Genomic DNA, 24,610 nt, shown 5'->3' on the forward strand with positions numbered 1-24,610 from the left:
GGATAAAAGCATCTGCTGAATGAAATTGTAGAATATATATTACTAGAAAGTTAATAAACAATGACCCCATCTGTTTCTTTATTAGTTATTACTCCCTAAAATCAATATAGGACTAAAAACAAAATCTGGTAAGCAGTTGTTATAGAGGAAATAATTACATTTGGATCTTACACAAAATAACTTGGTGGTTTTATAAACTGTTTTCCTTTTTCCTTATGTCTGAATTCTTGCTTGTGTTGTGCGTCGCTTTGGACAAAAGCGTCTGCTAAATGAAATTGTAGTATTGTAGTATTTTCTCATCATTGATCTGTCATTTAAAATATTTATAATCGTATCTCCTGAAAATGTAGCAACAACTTTTGTATATTTTATGGGACATGGGTGGAAAACATGGGACATGGCATTATTTTGCTTCACATAAAATATGAATTACAGCAGAAACAGAGGTCACTCATCTTTTCCACACAATCCTCAACAGCAGGCCTTTTTGTAACAGAGGAGATTTTTTTTTTTTTTTTGCACAGAAGAAGAAAAACACAGGTGTAAATACTGTTTTATTAATGAACGACTGCTGAATGTTTTAAGGCGCCACTTACTGTTTGTGCTGGTTCACTGTTGCTTTGCCACGACTCACTCTGAGACACTTCAGCTTCTCCAATGAAAAAAGTTCATCTCCAGAGGTCCACGTTTTAAAAGACTGGGATGCAGTTTCAGGTCTCAGTTCTTACAAATCCTCGATATCGAGCCAACAGTTTTGTCATTAAAGGAAACAAAGCAGAAGTGCAATTTGCCAAACTGCTCTGTGCACATCCGTCTGAAAACTCTGTTTCAAGAATTGATCCATGTTTTCTGATGAGGTTCCTTTCCGCCCCTTTATTCCCATCTGTGATGTAGGATGAATTAGAATAGCTACTGAAAGTGCCAATATCAAGCAGCATTTTAATGTTTTAGCCGATTTTGTTTGAAATAATTCTGAGTTTTATGTTGTTGTTTTTTTTTTTACATTTATGTAAGTGTATCATGCCCTATAAGTTGATCAGATATTTTGGGTGGAAATTCTTGGTCTTGAAAGTGGTCTATTTGCTGCTAAATAAGTGCTCTAAATGAGAAAAGTAAAACAATTCTCATTGAAAACCTGCATAAAATTGTATTTGTACACAATATAATTGCACTAAGAGTAACGTTACTGCTCTAATTTCCAATCCCAGTTAACAGAATTGGATTACTATCAGTCCTATGTATTACTGCAAACATGGAAGCGAATGCATATTGGCTTTTACGGTCTTCAGGATGGGAAGGAACATGTTTGCCCTCCTCGTGACTCCAACGTAACACAAAGTCATTACCTGAGATCATATAAGGTGGAGAGTTGCTGCACTTCCCCCCTCGCCTTCGGAGACTATCCAAGGTTCACCATAAAGTAGGCAACAACACGACCCACTGCTCCCGATGTGGCGTGTGGAGCTGGTGTCCTCAGTGAGGCCACCTCCCTCCTGCCTGACTTTGTCAACTGCTACTCCCATTATTCCAATGCAAGAACATTTTCTCACTGCTGGAGCTGGAGAACAGGCACACATCTTGAGTTTGTCACTTTCCACATCGTGCAAGAAATGAAAAAATGATATGGCAGGAAACGGCAACATTGTATCCTTGGCTGACTAAGGTAGTTCACAGAGTAGACCAAAACTTGACGTTAGCAGGTTGAATTATTCGTGTTCATTAATGGGTCTCAGATTCCCTTTATTTGTATTTCTTTCATTGCCTCAGCCACACCAGTGAAAGCTTTTATATACAGAGGGTAAAATGAGGAAGCAGAATTGCTCCAACTGTTCTTTTTTGGACATTTTTCAGCACCTTGAATGCTTGCTGTGGTTATTACAGCAGCGTGTGCCCTGTGTGACTGTATTTGAGTAAGAGCGCTTTATTACCACTTCGTTTTCCCACGAAAGGACGCTGACTGTGAAGGTTCAGCTACATTTTCACAACTAGTGGATACACCTCCACATATCTCAGCTGATGACCTTGTACATTTTAACAATACACTAAGGCTCCCAGCAGATACAGTTGGCTCCTGCACATATCGGAAAACACATGCTGCTTCTTTCAACAAAAATTATCCAAAATCTGTCCGCAACTGACAATATTCTAAATTCACCTTGCTTTAAAGCTAAATAATGGAACATTATTTGCCGTATGAAAAGAATTGGCTCCATTTTTAAGTCCATGTGAAGAAACTTTAAAGACTTGCTGAAGAAATTGATTGTGGAAAGACTGTTTTTTGTCCTGAATTGTGGAGTTAGATCACAAAGAAGTCTTTCATTTGTGCTCACAAATGGCTGAATGATTCTACCTCTATATCTCTCTCTATCTCTATCTCTCTGTATCTCTCTCTCTCTCTCTATATATATATATATATATATATATATATATCTCCATATGTGTTTATATATATATATATATATATATATATATATATATATATATATATATATATACACACACACACCTACCTATCTCTCTTTCTATATCTCTCTGTCTTTATCTCTATCTATATATAGTATAAAATGACATCAGCATGAGTAGTTCTTTAGTTTGACTGCAAGCAACTATACCTACTGCAGTCTAGTTTACTGGCTTCATTCACCAAATGCCTCAACCCTGGATGCAACAGTTTCAAAGTGGTACTTCACTCCTATGGATGTTTTGGAATTTTAAAATGAATTCATATGAATCTGCTGTGATGAAGCACATTCCTACCAAATTTATTCTTAAAAAAACATTCCATGAGTTCATAATGGCTCAACACGACATCAAAATTCTCAAGTTAACGAAGGAGCTGGTGATTGACTACAGGAGGACAAAGACTGACATCACTCCACTCATCATCAGCGGGGATTGTGTGGAGCAGGTATCGGATATCCGGTTCTTGGGTGTTCAGATCGAGGAGGGCCTGGCCTGGACAGTGAACACCATGAAGGTGATTAAAAAGGCCCATCAGTGTCTCCACTTCCTGAGGACCCTCAGGAATTACAACATCACACGAAGTCTGTGGGTGTCCTTTTACAGGTGCTCCATAGAAGCCACTCTAACTGTATGTGTGTATGGTTTAGCAGCTGTACTGTGGCCCAGAAAAAGGCTCTCCAACAAGTCGTCAACACAGCCCAGAAGATAATCGGTTGCCCCCTTCCCTCACTGGATGACCTTCACAGTGCTTGCTCTGCTAAAAAAGCTCAGAGCATTGTTAAAGACATTTTCCATCCTGGTCACTCATTGTTTGAACTTTTGCCGTCAGGCAGACGTTACAGGACACTCAAATCAAGAACAAATAGACTGAAAAACAGTTTCTACCCCACAGCAATAACTACCCTCAATGCCTTAAGGAATGTCATGTCTGATTGAGTATTTATGTATTTATTGTTTTTCTATTTTATTAACTTGTGTTGTCTTTTTTTAATGATGCACTGACTGTCTGGCACTTTTAAATTTCGTTGTACTGGCTACAATGACAATAAAGGACTATTCTATTCTAAGTTTGTAAGACCAGAGCTGACATATTCAACTGTTTGGAATTTGTCTGCATCATGACATTTATATATATATGTATGAATGAATGATGATGGTGTCTAATCAGAGGTGGGCGGCCTACATCTTTCAGCCCCTGGCCTTGAGTGGGTGTCTGGGAATCTGCTCTTACTTCAACACCAGTATGTGCTCATCAAGACTCATCATTCACAGGATCTTATGCAATTTTTTTTTTTTTTTTGGATAACCTTCTATTTTAGTATGCTAATTTTGTAAATTTCCATTTTAGTAGAATGGTTTGGGCTTGTGCTTTTGATATTGTTCCGGATCACCATGGACCTCCTGCCTGCTTTAAGGAATTCTGGAGGATAAAAATCCCTGTTCGGAATCAGTGTGACAGATTCTGCGTTAACTCCTGCCAATCCACACTGTGTGCTCAAAATTAAGCAGTGGGTGGAGTTTGGGTCCGCCCTGGAGGGAAGTAACACTTAAAATTTCCTCACAATGTTGAGATAAAGATGAAGTTGGATTAAGATGAAGCGGATTGATTTTTGTGAGGAACTACAGTGAATGCTGAGCATCACCACCAACATATCTACAGTACTTGGATTCAACATAATGTGCCCACGCCCCTGCTCAACTTTTGTACATGTTTTAAGGTTTTGTCTTCTAGAAATTTCTGTTTATTTAGTTTTCTATTACTTTTTTTAACCTACTCTTAATCGTCATAACTAACTGTGCTAATGCAGGCTATTATCAATATTATCCTGTGTCCAGAGATGCGAAGTGAACTGACAAATACTGAAAACTTGAATAAAGATATGGAATAGTTCTGAGCTGTTTGGTTTGCTAATAGGGTTCATTTAGGCTGCTGTGAAAGCTGTCAGCCCCTACCTTCAGTGAACATCCTCCCAGCATTTTAGAGCAAAGCATAAAGCTTATTTTGTCACAATTTTGAAAATGTATTAGACATTTATTCATTCAGATTTGCTGGATACTAATGGCACAGGGACAAATGCAGAAAACGTTTTCCTTTTTTATCACTTTACACAGACTTTAAGTGAAGAAATGGCGACAGTAGGTGCAAGAGCTGCTAATGTAGATGAAACTACTCCCTGAGATCTGCATGTCCATGAAACTCCACCTAGAATGTCATCTTATTATATGATGACAGAAGATGCAATCAGTATTGCAATTAGCAGGATGAAGTCATTCACTTGTGTTCTTGACCCTATTCCAGCCAAGCTGTTTAAAGCCAGCTTCCAGTCTCCCAGGAAACAACCATTATAATAAAGTGTTCTCGCAGTTCAGGCCTCCTCCCCAAAGCTTTTTGCAACAGCCATGATAATATTTCTGCTTTAGAATCAGCAGCTCTTACAGGCCAGCCTCTAATCCTCCTTTTTCTGGTGCAGTTTTTAGAAAATTGTTTTAAACTGACCGCATATTCACCTGCACGGAATACATTCCTAATGCTTCCTACAGTAAAACTGATAAAGTTGTCATCCGTTGTGGTATTCATTTTTAAATAGAAGAAGCTATTAATCTTGGCCATATACAACATTTTTGTGTTATAAATTAATACGTTAGTTATTTGGAAAGAGCATTTAAGGGCATTAGAAGAAGCTGTACACATAATATTTACATCTAATCTTTGCATAAGTTACTCAACTTCCTGAAAAATTGTTTCCCGTTTACACATCTAGAAGAGACAAAGCAATATGAGCACATTAGCAATTCATTTGTTTTTTGCTCCTCAGTGAATGTAATTTGACTGTTTTGAGCCATTTTTTGGTCCCAGTCAGTTCTTGTGGGAAATATGTGACTGTGTTCACCGGCTAGGCACTAATTGTATCAGTTATCAGGTGCTTTGCAGGTAGCACACAATGGATTTTATCAGGGTTTTTTTTCTTTCTTTCTTTCAGAGGACTGCTGCATATTGAAGCTGGTAGAATGAAAAATAAAAACAGAGAGACGGATAAAACTAAACCAAAACCATTTGAAAGATGCTAAACCGCTCTGAAAAAGCTGCCGGGCACCGAGATAATTCTCTGCGAGGTTGTCATGAGAAACCTCCTTTTGTATTAAATGTGGTAATTTGATCCACTTCTAATTTAAAACTATTGATTTGTGCAGCTTTGACTTAATAAACTGCACAAAGATGAATACATGGATTGCAGAGTGTTGTATAAATAAAAGGAAAATCTACTGGTGACAATACTGAAGCAGCCGGTTTCAAAGTGCATGCTTTTATCGTCTCTTTGTACAAATTATGTGTCAATGTACAGTAGTTTAGTGAACACGAGTATATTATAGAGGACAATGTAAATATGGTGTTTGATGAATAGTTCTTAAGCCTGCATGAAGTCCAGGATCCGTCATGTTCTATCAGTTCAGTTTGTCTTCTAAGAGGGAGAGTGCTAAGCTTTTTAATGTGTCGCCATTACTATAGCATCCAATTCCCCTCTGGGACTTCAGTCTTTAGGTCTTTGATTATAGGCTGGCATAAATACAGCACGCCGTGGTTCATAAGAGTGAAATATTTTTGGCTCGTGCGGAATTTAATCTTTTTATTGAAGTAAAGTCTCTACAAAAATATTTCTCTCTCCCACTGTCTTGGTTTTGCACTCATGCCAGTGTCTCTAATAGTCATCATAAATTCTGGGCAGGCACAGCCCATTCCCCTAAAATCTGCAATTTGATAGATGTAGTGTGGAAATAGCGGAGAGACAAATTGATCATGCATTGGCCCTAGACCTTAATTATGAAAATACTTCCAAGTGGATCTTGCAGATGTGAAAACGAGGACTTTTTGTTGCTTAAATTTTGGGGAGATTGTTGTCGGTCTAGTTCAAAGCAGAACAGATTAGCAGCTGGATGAGGAGACGGTATTTGTAATACCTACTAATGGTACCAATAAAACGAGTGTGTAGCTATTCACTATCTGATCAGAACCCCTCCCCCCTCATCTAACCCCTCCAAAAAATCCAATGAATAATTTAATTTCATACACTGATAAATGTGTAATTCTTGGCATTGGCTTGTCTGCTCTACATTTCCCAAAGCTACATTTTGTTTTGATATTCAATCAAATTAGCTTTGAATTCCACTGATCATCAGGCTCATTAAAATGTGTTTATATTGCAATCAATTTTTCCATGGCTCAGTAAAAAGACTGCTGCACAGTCTTAGTTGTGTGCAGCCAATATTCTATTCCTGTGAAGTTGGAGCAGCCTTTCTATTAGGAAACAGTCCTACACACGTCCTGGCACATAATTTACCCTTACTTGTTGAGTACTTAATAGTACAGTACTTTGTGTAGCCAATGTTAGTTTGCCATTGTAATTTAATGGCCGGCCCATTGAAAGTCCTCTGCACTTTGAGGCACAATCTAAAATAAACTCTTGATAGATTTATATGCTCACTGTATATAATAAATCTAAAGCAGATTTATAATTCAATCAATCTGGATCACATTAAGAGAAATGCATCTTAGAGATTCAATTTAAGACTTATGAGGCTTGAATTATGAAAGACGATTACTGACTGCCTTCTGCCACGACTGTATGAGAATTGAAAAAGAAAGAAGCGCTTTATCAAGACCCTCTGACACTTAATATAAGTTACTTACAGCGGTTAGCGGAGATGAGCATTTTGTGGGGAGATGATGGTTTGCTTTTAAAGACTTGAAGCCAATTGAGGTCAGCATCATGGGGTATATATTTTTATACTTTTTTCATCAGCTACGCAATTGCAGAACAGTTGCAGCTGCTCTGTGGCGATTAGCTTGACACATCATGTGGCGTGTACAAAGTGCTACCAGGCTAACAGCTGAGTCAAAAGTAGGGGGCCAGACCTTCCTAATGGGATTTCAACATTTCTTTTAGAGGACATTTTTTTTCCCACTTTTTTTCTCTTCCCCTTGGTGGGTAAAAGCGAAAAGTGAAGCATCCTCCCTTTAAAAGTCTCAACGGAAAGTGATTTGCATTGTATTATTCAAATTGCAGTTAAGTGCATAATACGATCTAATTGCACAGTACAGCACTGAGTGTATTTTGAATTCATGCATTTCATTTTTCAGCGGACTAACACAATGAATCACACAAAATGAATAATGGAAGGTGGCTATTGTACAGATGTAAAGTAGTTTCTCGGTGCTCTTGCATTTTTACAGGAAGAATGAGGGGGAAAAATACACATTTGTGTGCAAGTAAATATTTGAGCTGCAGTGCATACACAACGGTTTGTCTGTCTGTGGCAGAGGTGTAACAGTATGTGCATCCATCCCATAATATTCAGTACAAAATGTGTGCTTCAGTATAGAGCTTCTGTGGCTCTTTGGGATGAGTGTTAAAAATGAACACTTAAGCTTCGCAAATAGCTCAAAACAACAGCTTATGCATTGCTGAAAAGGCAATCAATAAAAGACAAAAGGTCACATTGGAATGCCATGCACAGTGGTAACTGAAAAGACATGATGTTCTGACAATAAAATTGTTAACATTATTAAAAGCTAAAACCAATTTTCACTCAATTCATGCCACTTTATGTTGTAAGGGGATGTAGCTATGTATTAGAATGACTACGAATCATTTCTATACTCCTTTCATCCTTCTGATAGATGCAAATTTTATTTTGTTAGTTGCATATTGTTGGGACTGCTCTCACTTCTCTCAGCCATTTTAATGGAAAAAAATGTTTGTGAGGATCACAAAATAGATGCTGTCTTAATGGAAATCAATTTTCCACACTGGATCAAAGATAATCACATTCCAGCACAAATGTTTCAGCTCGAATACTTAGAAAGTAAAACGGCACCAATAACAGCTCTAGTTAAGTATTGTTTGCTGCATTAATTCTCCTAATGTTTATAATAATTTAGATAAATATCAAAGATGTAATTTAAAGGAAAAAGTTCCTAAATACTTTTTTTGTTCGCAGAAGTATTTCAGTTGTGCGGTATCTGAAAACACTTAAATGTTAATCTTACTTTTTAATTTCTGTTTTTTTTCCTGTCAGAGCTGTCCAATTTTGTCAGCAGTGCTTGTAAATAAAGCGTTCTCAGGACATGTTTCAGATGAAGTCATCAATTTTGTGTCTGATTATTTTTTTCTTTTCTGTATATTGCAGTGAAATGGGTTAACGCTGATAGCACCCAACTTCAGGCAATTCTGACACAATGAAGTGATTCCCTATTTGGTTCCAGGACACCAACATTCAGAAAGTGTTTCATTTTAACAATAGTCCTTCTACACCCAGCAAGTGAAGCAAACTGACAGTTTGTCCATCAGCTGTTACATGTGTATTTAAGTTAACATTGAAAGCCTTTCAGACACTCACTGTACCAATGTTTTGTACATGTAAGCATATAGGAAGTGTTAACTCGCATTACATGTTGAATTTGATGTTTTAATTGGACTCCTTGCTGTACAAGTGAGTCAACCAGCAACTATATAGAGCTCACACTGAGCACAAGTACAAAAGATCTCAGTGGCTTTTGTCCACTGATGACTCAGTAAAAACGGAAACTTTGTGCAGTTTTGAAAGCTGGCATTGCACTGTTGGGTGTAATGATTCATTTGAGTTCATTATGAATCTGTTGCACGTTTTATACGTATGAGCAAACAGCTAAGTCTTTGCATACAGTATGCAGCATTCAAGTGCCTGAACTGTTGCAGTAAGAATTATGGCCAACTATGAACTTCTGATAAAACTTGATTTTTTTTTTAATGTAGTTTTTTAATTTCACTATATTCCCAAAAATATAAGACTTGAAGATCAAAATTCATATTTGACTTTTGTGAACCGCTGCATGTTTTGTGTGTTTGTAGCATTTCCACAAAGGGAAACCTCTATTGGAGTGTGTGACTTCAAGCATCATTTGCAAATTAACATGTGAACCACTTCAACACAGTGGATATTGTTTGTCTATAGGGCACTGAGGAAGGCACTTGATTTTCAACAATCTACCTTTCAGAGAACTACGCTCTCAGTCGCCTTGATATGGAAATCCCAGCTCATTTGTTATGCTAAATAGATTAAAATAAACTCCCTATTCTTTCAGCATCTGCTGTCTGTCAGTGTGTGTTGTGGAGTCTTTGTGATGTTTAAATTGCTGCAGTTAAAGTGCGGTGTGTAAAATGTTTGCTGCCACATTGCAAAGCATAACACTACCTGTATGTGATGAGAGTCTGACGGGGATGTTGCTCAAAATCAGTGAGTCAGTTCATACTTACTGTGAGTCTGGGCTGAAAACAGCCTGAGGTGAGGAACACATGAGGGGCTGCCTGTGTGGGGGTGTGTAGTTTTAGTTTGATGATGAAATACAATTGAGGAAAGCTGGTTTGAGTGTTAGATTCATGAGTCTGTAGGCTGATCCGACACCAGAGCACCATCAGAAAGGATTTCACAACTGAAAAGTTCTCACAGCAACAATCAATTTGATCAAATATTTGATTCCGTCTGTTTAAACATTCGCCCATGTAAACAATACAATTAAGTCATTCCAGACGACCTTGCATTTTATTTAGTTATTTATTTTTATTTTTGCTGCTGCACTCTGCCAACAAAGCAGGAAACCTTAAACTGCCCACATGGGCCGATGCCTACCCACCTTGTGGTGTATTATTCATCAGATTATTACTGGTGCACCGTGTTTTAAATACAGCAGGATGTCACAGAAGTGCACAGAGCGATTGTTTTTATCTCCGCCGAGCTGTAGTGGGAGTCAGGTTATGGCTGCTCAGTGCTCACATGAGGACGTTGATGATTAGGTTGAAACAAAACAGGCCTACTCAGGATTTACAAGGAGACAAAAACTAGAAAACGCAGCAGTGTTAATGTTGCTCGCTCCTGTTTTACCAGCTTCCTTCCCACACAATGATCAGAGACGACGCTGTGACTCAGTGACTTTAAAGGTCCTGTTTGTGCTTCACACTTGAACCGTAACAGAATGATGCGTCCACAAGTAATTTTAGATGAATGAGCCTTCTTTCTTTCTTGACTCATGAAACGTTTTGTCGTTGAATGAAAACCTTTTTGTGTGAGAAGATCTTTAAATGGCTCTGTAAGTCATGACAGCGTGACAGTGAGTGCAGTACGAAGACAATGAAAGCAAAGCAGCCGAGTGTAGTTTAGACATCAGTGTTTTGTTTAGGTCCACCTGCGCTTTCCCAGTCTTTGACTTGTCAAAGCAGCTTATGTGAAAACAGTGCATTTTCTATGTATACATATAATTGAATTTGAATTTATGAAGGTGTGTTGTTGGTGGCATTGCCATTAACTTATATTAAGCCATCAACAATGACCTGCAAAGCGTGACTGACAAGTTCATTAATGGCTACACTAGAGAGAATGGTGATTTGCCTTCAGTGCCAAAGACTCTTGCCTGTAAGCAGCAATTTAACAGCCGCCGTGTGACAGCAAAATTATTCTCACTGTATATGAAGAATTAAGTAAAACAAACTTAGTGATGTGTTGGTATAAATGTAAAGTCACAATGTGCCAAATCTACATAATAAGCCACTGTCATCTTGCAGCAACACATGTGTTTATGAACTGTATTGAGCTTTTTACTTCTATAGCCTTCTTGAATGAATTTGCATATAAAAAGAATTTCACTGCCATAGCTGTAAACTTCTTGCTGCTGCAGGGAATGACATCATTCAAAAACGTATACGTCTCAGCTTAAAGTCCAGGAAGACTGCCTCTCCACCACACTTGAATATTGCCAGGAAAATGAGTCTCATTTGGAGTAATGGCTTCCTAGATCTCGCCTTACATCAGCACGAGTGGAGGATGAGTGGCAAGTCACCAGGATGTTACAGTGCTGTTTTCACAGCTCAACAGGAATCTCCACCTATTCAATGGGAGTGCAACCACACGCAAACTCCAGCTGAGAATACAGGAGCAAACAATGAACCGCACACATTCACAGGGCCTTAAAGTGCGCACACACACACTTACACATGCACTCACTTAACTCTTAATTATCATGGATGCTCAAGTCATCAATTATTAAGCACACTCTAGGCGTTGCTAATGGTATTTTTGGAGTGGAAGCTTTATCTACTGTAAGAAGGTAGATGTCTAGTTTGGGAGTCTCTGTAATAATTTATTGTGGCCCCACAGGCAGTTTAAATGCTGTCTGTATTTAAATCAACTGCAATGTCTCTGTAAATGTAGCGGTTTTGTCTGACCCTAATTTTGCATCCATTCAGATTGCAATTACTTTCCAGCTGGCAAACAAGACCTCTCCGATAATATCAGACAAACATTTCAGCCAGATGTTACTGGACCGCTTCAGCCGGGAACTAAACTGCACCATCAACTGTATTACACATTGATTTCATCACTACTTTTGTTGCAGCTTTTTTTTTTTTGTACCAAAGAAAATTGGGATATTCTGATTCATGGGTTACATAAATGAGTGAACAGGCAGACAGCACGTCTTTGCATTTGGATTCATACCGTGTGACTACTTGTAATGATGGCAGTTTGAGTGACAGAATATCATATCACAGCAGATGGCTGCAGAATCCGAGGTCAATGGGGGACATTTCAGGGAAAGCGAATATCTGTCAGGAGGTACTGTAAGACATTGAATCCAGTGGTTTCAAACAAAATAAAACACCTTAATATCGCGGCATTGTGACAAGCCTTGAAATTCAACTCTCAGCTTTTAAAACAAATTCTTTCAATTTGGGACAATCCAAGCATCACCAAAGTGAGACGTTGTGCCGGGTGAGGTGGAGCTACTGTATTTCAGAGGCAGAAAGAGAGACGGTGAAAGGCTTTGGTGGTGAAATCAGCAGTGTTGCCTGTCAGCTCCTGCGTAATGGAAAATGTATTTAAAATGGGGTCTACTGGATCTCATTTTACGAATCATTAATAATAAATTGGTGCCATCAATCCCAATGATGACGGGTCCCCTATTATCAGGCCAGCATTTGGGAAACTTCTTTTAGGCTTGGATCAATTAATTCCCCTTTTGTCTGTATTCATAAAACATCTGTTTGGTTTCAGGGAAAAAAAAACAGTGCAGCATAAAACAAAGGACCTTGGGGTTTGTAGCCTCGTTGGTTGGGCTTCTGACCTATTTCACCTCAGTTTGCTGCTCTCTTTGACTGCTGATACAGAGAGACAGAGATCACGCTAAGCTCGAGGCACATTCTATGCTGAAGGGAGAACAAAGCTAAACCTACTATAGTCGAGTTAAAGATCCATGACTGTACATGTTTCAGTCGTATGACCAGACTAATAGAAGAGATTATTTGGAGTACCGAGGGCATTATGGTTATATGATCATGGATATGTCCTTGAACAACATCCATCACTCACATTTTCCCCTTCGCTTCATGCCATGTTTATGAGCGGGACTCGGTACGCAGTCATTATCTGGATTTACTTTCGTACAGCATGCAGGTGGGTCACTGCACATAGGCAGACAGGTCATCACAGAAACATACAAAAACGGTGTGCCATTTATTAACTGTAAACCATTTTCACAGCATTATTTTCTTTCCTCATGGGGAAAAAAATATGGGCCGGCTTCCAAAATTGAGAATGCTGAAAATGTGCATGTCAGGACATTTATACAGCAGGACAGTTCATAGGAATGTTTATGGGCCTCTGTGGCTCTAGTGATGAATTGCTTAGCTCCAAGTCGGAAAAGAAAGCAACCGAAAGTGTTGATTTAATTAAATTAAAGCTGCGATTAAATAGCAACCCCATTCACAGCCAAAAACATTTTGGGGGTGTGTTGAATGCTTGTTTTACATTAGGGTTAGACGGAAGAATACAAATGATGCTAGCTGGAATCATGATATCTGTTTGCTCATTTAATCATCAGTAGACATTTTTAATTTCCCATTATTTCTGTGGCACGTCAACCGCACAGAATTTGTCTGGCTTCAACCAGGAGATATATACTGGATGACTCATGCCAATAGCAGCTTGATTTAGCAAAGGCAGACCACCAAACTCTTATTTATTATCTAATAATGTTATGTGATGGTAAAGTTACCTGAGTGATGCTGTCATTGGCAGCTAATGTTATTTCCAAAACACTTCGACCTCGACATTTGCTTATATAATTGTTGAAATACCAAATGTAGATCAGTGTTATTTAACCAAATCAAACATTGCACACTGAATGCGTGATGTATTTAGACTGTTTGTGGAGTGGATGTGCTGCAGAATCCTTTTACTGGCTACACCTGTAGCATAGAGGATGGGAAGTCCAGTCTGTTAGTCTATTTATTGTTCATGTTTTTATTGTGTACTTTGCTATTAGTTCTATTGTTTTCTTTATCTTAGTTTTATTTTATCTTGTGATCATGTTTTTTGCGCTTCTGTACAGCACCTTGGTCGACTCTGGTTGTTTCAAAGTGCTTCATAAATAAATTTGATTTGATATAAACTTTCATTTTAGGTTCAGTCTGTCAAGGCTTTAGATTTTGGACACAACACTCTGAAACTAAGTTTGTCACCAAGCCTGCTGAATATGGTTTGGGTAACGTTATAGACTACAAGAAACTCTGTAAGAAGTAAAGCTACTAAGCAACCTTCAGCTAATATTGGCAAAATACATGCAAAGTGAGTGATCAAGACTCAAAGTGGAGGCCTTGCGCAACACAAAGTAGCAATTTCCTGCATACCTGTATAATTTCATTTAAAAAGAAAAAGAAAAAAACACTGTAAAGAACCAAATCTGTGTAAGAAGACCATGAACATCTCATGCAGAAGCTATAAATAGAAATCTGGTCTTTTTTTTAATATATATTTGCATCTCTGATCTCCACAGTGCATGTTGAGATAAGATAAGCCTTTATTAGTCCCGCAGTGGGGAAATTTGTGGTGTTACAGCAGCAAAGATAATGCACACATTTAAGGAATGTAGTACAAAAAAAAATAAACCAAAATATGCATAAGAAATAGCTCTAGAAATATATCACATATCAGTGTCCTTGTCAGATTCTTTCATGAATAGAAAAACTGAGAGAAGTATTAATATTGCACAGATAAGTATAAAAATAATGACTTACATTTCCATCTGAATGGTGAACTACAAATCATGTTCGACATAGTAAGACTTTCCTTAGTTAAGCCGGCTCAACAGAACCTAAAACCCCAGTCAGAAGTAACCGGTGATCATAATGGTAGTTGTCAACTTTCTTTGATACCCAGGTTTTCTTAACCAGACTCTATCCACACTCGCATAAAGGTGGGCACTTGGCTCTTCTTCTGCACAAATTGGACCGATTGTGTGCCGCCTATTTTCGTGGACAGGAACTGGTTGTTGCAACAGATTGCTGTGAAGAATGTAAAGATGTATTATGGTGTTAAAAAAGAAGAAAAAAAAGTGGTCTTAGTGCAAAGGAGAAATGGGTAACACTTTATAATAACTATACACTATTAAGCATTAGTTAAGCATTGGTTCAGCATAATTTCAGCATTAGTTAATCCTTAAATCCTCATGAACTCATCATGAATTCACCATTAGTAATGCATTACAAAGCATTAGTAAAGACAGTTTTAAATGTTCAACTAACACATTATTAAGCATTAGTTAAACATTAGTAAAGTGCTTAATTCATCGTTAACTCATCATTTGTAACTAATTAGTTATACGTGCATAATTAATCATGAATTCATGATCTGTATGGCATTTATTATGCATTACTAAGCACTTAATAAATCCGGTTAAAAATGTTTTGTTGCTCATTGATAACCTCAGTTGTTAATACTTTATAAAGGGTTAGCAACTGTGTTAGTATATGATTTACAAACACATATTCATACTCAATGAATAACTTATTAATGCGGTTACTACTCATTAGTTAAGAATATTCCGTGAGCCCATCTAAAGTGAGGACTATCTATGCTTTATAAAGCATTTATAAATGACACAGAAGCAAAGATATACAAAGTGTCAGTTTTATTGGTCCCAAACAATACAAGCTCTTTTAAATACACACTTTAAACAAATACAATCTGTAAAATTTCAAGTAAACTTGACAAACATCTTCAAATAACAACAGTCTGTGATTGTATAAAATAGAAAAATAAAATATAAGCTCTTTTAAATACACACTTTGCAATCCTTAACATTTCAAGTAAACTGGTGAACTATCTGTTTAGGGCACACACACACCAGAGGTACACCACCTACTTCTGGTGTGTGTGTGCCCTTGAAGTGCACAAAGTGCTTTACAGTAAAACAAATATACCGTTTTCAAATATTGCAAGATAACACTAGATAATTTCTGCAACCTGTTTGCCTCTACGATCAGCTGTCATCTCTCCATATGGTTCTCTCTCTGACTTCCGCATTTGAGAAAAATAAAAAAACCCGCGCGGTCTTGCTCTCCAGAACCGCGGAGGAGATTGGGACTTGTAGAACTCTGGGACGTGTAAGACGCTACTGCACATGCTCTTACCGTCCAAAACGCTAGTGCGCATGCTCCAAAATGCAGAAGTCACGCTGGAGAGATGGCAGCTGATCGTAGAGGCAAACAGGTTGCAGAAATTATCTAGTGTTATCTTGCAATATTTGAAAATGGTATATTTGTTTTACTGTAAAGCACTTTGTGCACTTCAAGGGCACACACACACCAGAGGTAAGTGGCTGCCTGAATCAGGCAGCCACTTACCTCTGGTGTATGTGACCTAAAGAGATAGTTCACTAGTTTACTTGAAATGTTAAGGATTGCAAAGTGTGTATTTAAAAGAGCTTGTATTTTATTTTTCTATTTTATACGATCACAGACTGTTGTTATTTGAAGATGTTTGTCAAGTTTACTTGAAATTTTACAGATTGTATTTGTTTAAAGTGTGTATTTAAAAGAGCTTGTATTGTTTGGGACCAATAAAACTGACACTTTGTATATCTTTGCTTCTGTGTCATTTATAAATGCTTTATAAAGCATAGATAGTCCTCACTTTAGATGGGCTCACGGAATATTCTTAACTAATGAGTAGTAACCGCATTAATAAGTTATTCATTGAGTATGAATATGTGTTTGTAAATCATATACTAACACAGTTGCTAACCCTTTATAAAGTATTAACAACTGAGATTATCAATGAGCAACAAAACATTTATTAAGTGCTTAGTAATGCATAATAAATGCCATACAGATCATGAATTCATGATTAATTAAGCACATATAACTAATTAGTTACAAATGATGAGTTAACGATGAATTAAGCACTTTACTAATGTTTAACTAATGCTTAATAATGTGCTAGTTGAACATTTAAAACTGTCTTTACTAATGCTTTGTAATGCATTACTAATGGTGAATTCATGATGAGTTCATGAGGATTTAAGGATTAACTAATGCTTAAATTATGCTGAACCAATGCTTAACTAATGCTTAATAGTGTATAGTTATTATAAAGTGTTACCGAGAAATGCTGGTAGAAAGCTGTTAATTGTGTAAGCTAACATATTTATCTTACCACTTAATGACTCTCAATGTGGCTGCTTATTTCTAATGCGACAGCTGCACATTAGAGCTGTTAAGCTTTAATCTTCATACATTTAAACATGATGCTTAACAAGTGCTTTTAGGTCTGAAACTGTTCTATAGGGGAGAGGGATGAGTGTAAACTACTAGTTTCTGGCCAAATGAAAGTAAAAAGAATCATTGGTTGAATGCTCTGTGATAAACACCAGTAGACTAATCAATGTTCTTATCTGTGTTCTATTAGCTGCAGTGTAAAGCAGTCTTGGCAGAAAATCAGAACCAAACGTGTAAGCATATTTATGCATTTTTTGCATCACCAATTGAATTCATGTAGATTCCTGTAACACAGTGATGCAATGTGCCTACTGTAAATACACAATGCCAGCGAGATTATTAATGTACAGCACTGTGGGTTTGCAGATACAACAAATTCCTTTAACCGGGAATCTGTATTTGTCACCGAGAAATGTCAGGAATAGAATTGATTAAAGGGAGGTTCCTCTTACAGCAAATCCTGGACTCACAACTTCCTCTGCAGCAGGTTGGCTGTGCAGCATCTGTTACCATGGTGATCTAGCAGGTTAACAGAGGGCCACCTTCCTGACATTGAGAAATCTGACTTTATGCTCAACATGTCTTGCTAACCCGCTAAAGTTGCTTTAAAGCAGCCGTAAATCTGAGTGCAGACAAACAGTGTGGAGCAAAGTTTGCATCCAAACAGAGGCCGTTTGACAGAGAGGGCATGGATTTGAAGCACAAGAAAATCTAAATGTAAAACATCTTGTACATCTCTCTGCTGTTGCCAGTTTAATTAATAGCAGAAGCACAGTGTTGTACCACAAGGCACATGTGTTCTGTATATATCAGAAAAACTTCCCTGTCTTATTTTTCTTATATATATTTGCATGCCGTATATCATTACATATGGCTGTGTCATATTAGTATTCGATTATGTCAGTTCCACAGTTACTGTCCTGATGCTTTAGTCTCGCTGTTTTCTGCTGCAGATCCCTTCACCACCCCAACATCATCTTTACATAGTTGTCTGTGACTGTTTAAAGCTATTTCTAAATTAGCTGTTCACATGCTTGCTATTCTAGTAAATCAGTTCTTCCAGTAAGATCCTCACTTCTGTGCTTTAAAAGCTTTAAAGAGAAGAATTTTTCAGACAAATCGAATTGTGTAAGCATGGCCACGTTGCGCCTCAGACTGAAACACTTTGATTTTAAAGTCCTCTGAGTAATGTGTCCTCTGGCCAGCTGTGGTCTTTCTTATCTGATCAGTGTATTGACCTTATTGGTACTTTTCTTGCAGATACAACATATGCTGCGTGGTGACTTCAGCGAGCATTATCTCTGAAAGTGACAAAACAACGCGCCCTTTGTCTCTTTTATTAACATGTGCTCACTCATAGGAGAGGAAACTTCGAAATTCAGATTGTTTTATTCTCAACATTAGGCTTGATGAAAGATTAGGATTCGTCGCTGTTCAGGCAGGTTATCTGTGCTCAAGAGGTCCTGCACAGGTCAGTCAAGATACTGCATGTCACCAACCAAACTGTGCAGCATGAGACACATCCTCCATTATTCATACTGCCACTGTTTATAAATGTGGAAACCTGCAGGCTTTTAGTAACTTGGTCAAACTAAACCCTGACATTTTGGCAAATGATTTTTATGGATTCTGGGAAACAAGGTTGACCTGATTTTTAAAGGGCTCATGTGGGAGTAGTGAAATCTGATCAATCTTTCTGCATATTAATATGTATGTTTTGACTCTTTGCTGCTGTAAAATGTGACGACAAGCTGTGAATGCAAGCAAAGAAAAAGAGCTAATCAAACGTAGAAAGCCAGAGATCAGTGGATTAGTTGCTGCTGTGTGTTTGTACCTGATGCAGATTTAGAAATGTTTGAGAAAGGCACATTTTTCAGCATTAATGATCTTCCCCTCATTAACTGCTTCACTCACTGGAATGAAAAATTTACTCCAACTATATCCCAGGGCTGTCATCATTATGTGTACTTTAAATCAGATTCCAATTCAAATCTCTAAACACTTCGAGCAAATTGGATTAACAAAGACCTGTGCTTTGTTGACAGAGTCACTTTTTTAACACCATTGATGTGGTTTTTGGGATGATTGTGTTGATTGTCAGATTGGTTTGATTTAGATGGAATTATCTCAAACTACTGGATTCAGAACAGGGGAATTTTGCGTCATAGTCAAGATGAACCTTTATTGACTTTTAATGGATGGTGAGTTTGTCTTTTAAATATCTTTACTGCTTTGTACTATTTGTTTCAGCAATCGGATCAATTGCCATTAAATCTGCTACAGATATTAATGGTGTCTGCTGATTTTGGTGTTAATTATCTAAAAAAAAAAGAATGATTAATCATAATTGCCTGCCACTTAAGCAAACCGGCAACCTCCACCTCAGCGCAATCAAAACAAGCCACTTCATTTCACATTTTTCCATTTTTAAAGGTACTGTTTTTTACCTCCTGTTAGACTGGGCCCCAGAAAACCCGAGGTGCTCATGCTTTTGAAATGTTTCTCAGGAAAAAAAGGCGCTTACCTCTATTCATCTGTTTCCCAATGGTAAATTAATGTCTCCTGCCATGGAATAAGTTCTTGAGAGTTAATACGAGTGTCTGTTAAGCCGCCAAAGGATGCACTGCTCGCTGTACTGTTGTGATGCATACCGAATAGGCACATTATAACAGGAAATATATGCTTAAATTCTTGTTAGAGATGTTATGAAAGAATCTTTCATTCTCAGGAGCATTCTCCGCCCGACGCTGCCGATTGTTAAGGCGCAGACTGAGTGTAGAGCTTCTCCTTGTGCCTCCTGTCTTGTCATGCAACTGCTCCACTCATATGCCAGATCCACCGCCCGAAGCAACAAATGAGTCATGTCTGCATGCATGCAACCAGGTCTCACAACCAGGTGTCAGTGAAACAGCACGAGCTCCGTTTGGCTGCAGGCGATCTGTGACCATTCCCATAAAATTCATCTATCAATACTGACAACAGCCACACCACACACATCAAGATCAATGCTGCCAGAGTGTTTTGGTGGCCTGGGGTCGGGTTGAGCTTTGATTCTGTTATTGTCTGCACCTCCTTAACCCGGTTCAGATGAATGTGGTCTCCACGACTGACCTCTGGCCTCCGGATGAATGGTCATGGTTTGATAGAAGTATATTTCATTGATTTGGGAGAATGTAATCAAGCGAACAGTGGATTGCATGAACGCCTGCGTGTAGTTATTACAATCCACTGAGCAAACGATAAATGTCATGGCATGTTGAAAACTGGTGTTGGATCAATTTTTCCGATCGTAACATCCACTTGTCATGATGGTCTACAGCTTGCAGCACGACTGCAGTGTCGATACAACGCTGTTTTAAATGTCTTCTGACATGTCGTGTATTTGAAGCAGAAATGCAAAATTAGAATAGTGTCGCGCTCCTGGATTGCATTAACCTGTCACCCAATGGTATATCTGCTCATGAGGAATACGTCATGAAAAAGTAGAGCTGTTATTTACCAGCATTAGCCTCTCGGGCAGAACAGTCTTATCTGAATTATGTCAAGGCTTCCCAGTGATGTGGTGCAGTCAGCTCGGAGAAACTGTGCTGTTATCTGAGGAAGCATGGTAAAATAGGTCTTTATTGTCTGATGCGGTAGTGTTCATGCCACGTCTTACCCCTGACAAATAAACAAACCAGAGACAGCTGCACAGATTGCACTTAGCGAGCAGCCACTCAGGCTAAGCGGACAGAAGTCATACTGAAATGAAGGGCACCTCAGGTAAGAGGCGGTGTCCAAGACATTTCCTCAGCTAGATTGGCTGAGATCAAGACAAACAAGGCCTTTTCCCGCACTACTACAAGCTCAGTTGTGACATTTGCATCCATTTAGATAATTGTAAGTGACAGCCACCATGTTTCAGCCTTTACTTAGGTGTATGCTGCGGCTTTCTTCAACTTTTAATTATTCAGGTCGTTGTTGGACAGAGTATGGCACCTCTCTCCCAGGCTTTTCAACATCATCTGATTTGTTACAAGCCACTCTCGTCAAGGCAACGACTCCCTCTTAACACTTGGCTAGATAATTTCTGAAGCTCAGAGTGATCCGGAGATCACAAGGCCTTCTTTAGTTGTCTGTTGCACAAAGAATTCAACTTGATGCTGTGTCTAATAGTGACTCAATAGCTTTTTCCACATAGGTCAGCATTTACAACATTACCATAAAATCTAACAGACTGCACTGTTTGATACCAACTGGGAGTAAACACACCTTTTCCTACTCAGGTCACCGGAAATTTAGATGTCTTTCATTCTCAACACCTTTTGAGGGCATCACTCTTTTCTAGGAAATCTTCCTTCACTGCACAGTAAATGGTGTTCTTTATACTTTGCAAAGGTGCTATCTATGAAACAAAGCACAAATACTAAATTATGTTTCAAAGTCATAGGCACTGTAGATGTTTAGTTCTGTATCTGTCATGCTTTACCATCAGTGAGACATTGGATCAGTCCTAAATTCAATCTACAGTGTGACAATGAGCCGAAATATGCAGCCAGAGTCAAAAAGAGCCGTCTACTCCAACAAGAACAAGGATTCCTGCAGCAGATGTCCAACACAGTTGGAACAAACTACCTGTCTGCTTGAAGAACTGTGTAGCTTGGTGAATTGATATGATACTACTCATATATAGCATTGTTTTTTTTTAAATGCATTTTCTGCCTAAAACTTCTGCACAGCAATGTAGGTATAAATGTAAAATTTCCATGCAAAGTCACAGAGTTTGTCTGACCTTTTGCAGCACATTATCCTCCTGTTTGTATTCTGTTATTGTAGCACAGAACTGTATGTTGGCACATACATTTGCTGCATCATTTTAAATCAATGTCCTTTGGCTCGGTGGGACGCACACTGAGAGAAAGAATAGATGCAGAATCTAAAGATACTTTATTACATGCAGTTTAAGCTGATTTAAGCATGGCATGTAGATTAAACCCCCAAAAGTTTGTTTTATTGTACACTACCATGTAAAGGTTGGGATCACTCAGTCAATTTCATGCTTTCCATGAAAACTCACACTTTTATTTATGTGCTAACATAATTACAGAAGGGTTTTCTAATCATCAATTGGCCTTTCTACACCATTAGCTAACACAATGTTGCATTAGAACACAGGAGGGATGCTGGAAATGTTCCTCTGTACCCCTATGTAGATATTCCATTAAAATTCAGCCGTTTCGAGCTAGCATAGCTATTTACCACGTTAACAATTCTGATAAACTTAATGTTATCTTCATTGACAAAAAAAGTTTTATTTATTTATTTTTTTAAAAAGGACATTTCTAAGTGACCCCAAACTTTTCAGTGTAGCTCCATACACTAAAGTCGTGTACTCTTTCAACTGGTTTCAAGTTAGCAGGCGCTCTAGCAAAGATGTTGGGATATTTTTACTCAAAATAAAAAATCCCCCAAGCTCAATTCCTGGGGATAGTCAAAGCACATTTTCTGTCTTGTCTATGAGATTTTTTTTTTCTTTCAGGGAGTTTGGCTCTTTTTTTGCTTACAAATTGGTCTCTTTTGGATAAAGTTCTGTGTGCCTCAAGCTTCTTATTAGGATCAGACGAGTGTTTTTGCATGTTTACTCAGAACCGCGTGCGTTTCCCTGTCTCCTTTGAATCTACATATGAAGCATCTTTTTTTTTGTGCCTTCATTTTCATGGCCTTTGAAAAACCACTTGCTAGAGTTGCGTGATCAATCAGTGAACATTGTGCCTGCCTCTGTTATTGTCAGTGTTTGTATGTCTCTGTTGTATGCTGATGCAGTGCAGACTTTTCAGTCCAATTTGTGTTTTCAATTGCATTAGAATGGAACGATGCCAAAAGCGGGAATGATTTTGTGTATAATTCATACAGACATACTTGAAGTATGAAGTGAACCATTTAGAAACATCACTGACTGTACAATCATTTCTTTTTTTATGTGGTCAGACAGAGGTTATTTAAAATGGACAAAGCTGATGGGGATAAAGTTAGAAACAAAAGAACTAATTTGCAAGTTAATGGTGCTTAATCAGTTTGTCGCATTAGTGTCTGTTATAACAAAGGGATATGGGCAGAGGGATTTAGACAAAGAGGGTTTGGAGCTGGTGAAAAGGCCAGGGCCCAGATGTGATAACATTATAGTGAGTTTAACATTGTGCTAGCTGAAGGTGAACAAGGATGGACTCTGGAGCCAATAATGTGGATAATTATGCTTAAATATACAATAGTTAAGCAATCAAACACCTGAATGGAGGCAGGCTTACATGCAAATGCAGACACATGCTTTTCCCCTGATCAGCCATCCTGTGAGTTGTCCCTGCTTGCATTCAGACGAGTGCTTATGTAGCCATTTATGGGAGGATTATTTAAATAAAGCCCTTTCCACCTCACAGGCTGACTAAGCGTTTCCAAAAATCTGGAATCTGGAAAGCGAGAGAGAGATTTACAACCTGTAGCTAATATTTGAATGAATTCCCAACTTCTGTGGGATACAGGCTAGACTCTTGACTCATTAAGGTGATGAATATTCAATTTGCAAAGATATGATCTTATTCTGCAAAAGAGCAATATTAATGGGGCTGGGATACATGCTCTTATCCAAACACGTATAAATTAATCATGACTCCCAGGTGTAGGCAGGGTGTGCTGCTGCAAACATCTGTGGCATAAATTACTCCACTGCGAACACATCATGTCTGCTCTCGAACAAACAGGAGATTTAAGGATTTTCCTGTTTACATGTTTACCAAGGGAAGCGTATCTGTTACCCCTAATCCTGGGTAAATAAAAAAAACTTAACTGCAGCCTTTGGAAAATCATAGAAGCTCCCAGAAGCTTTTATTAGAGTTGTTGCTTTGTAATAGGACTGTTATTTCCCAGATGTAATGTGATATAGATTGGAGTTTCATTTATCTAGAGGCTTTAATTGTCTCCGCCTAGCCTGTATAGAAAATCAGCATATGTTAATGGGATATCAGTTTCACCCCAATAAAGCAAGGTTATCTCATATTGTAGTACTTCCTACAAATTGTACAATGTCAAAAGAGACATAACGGTCAGTTTTTAGAGGCTGCAGCTTCACCTTTAAATCAGGTAATATGATTACTATCTAGTGATTGTGTCATATATTTTACAAGACATAAAATCTTGGGTGAGATATCGCTTTCATTACAGCTCAGCGAGCCGCTCCGGTGGCAACAGGCAAACTGTGGTGTTGGTTCAAAACAGAGGCATCAAACAGATGGTGTTTAGCAGAACTTGCAATGATTTTTTTTTCCCTTTATGGCATTCAAGAACCCTCGTAACTTAGATTGCAACCTCAATGGCACTGCAGATGGTGTTTTTGACTGTTCATTGACAATAGTCTAGAAACCAGGTGAGACTGCTTCGGCAGGTTATGGTTGACTCGGTGTTGATTTTCACTTCGTCAGAATTGCTCAGTAAATTGTAGAAAATGTTCAATTTTTTTTGTTGCTCCTGTTATGTAGAGTTATTTTTTTTGTTTTTCAGACAGTTTTACAGGTTCAGATGGCATTTTCCTTTTG

This window comes from Acanthochromis polyacanthus, chromosome 10 (genome assembly GCF_021347895.1).
Source record: "Acanthochromis polyacanthus isolate Apoly-LR-REF ecotype Palm Island chromosome 10, KAUST_Apoly_ChrSc, whole genome shotgun sequence".
NCBI lineage: Eukaryota > Metazoa > Chordata > Actinopteri > Pomacentridae > Acanthochromis > Acanthochromis polyacanthus.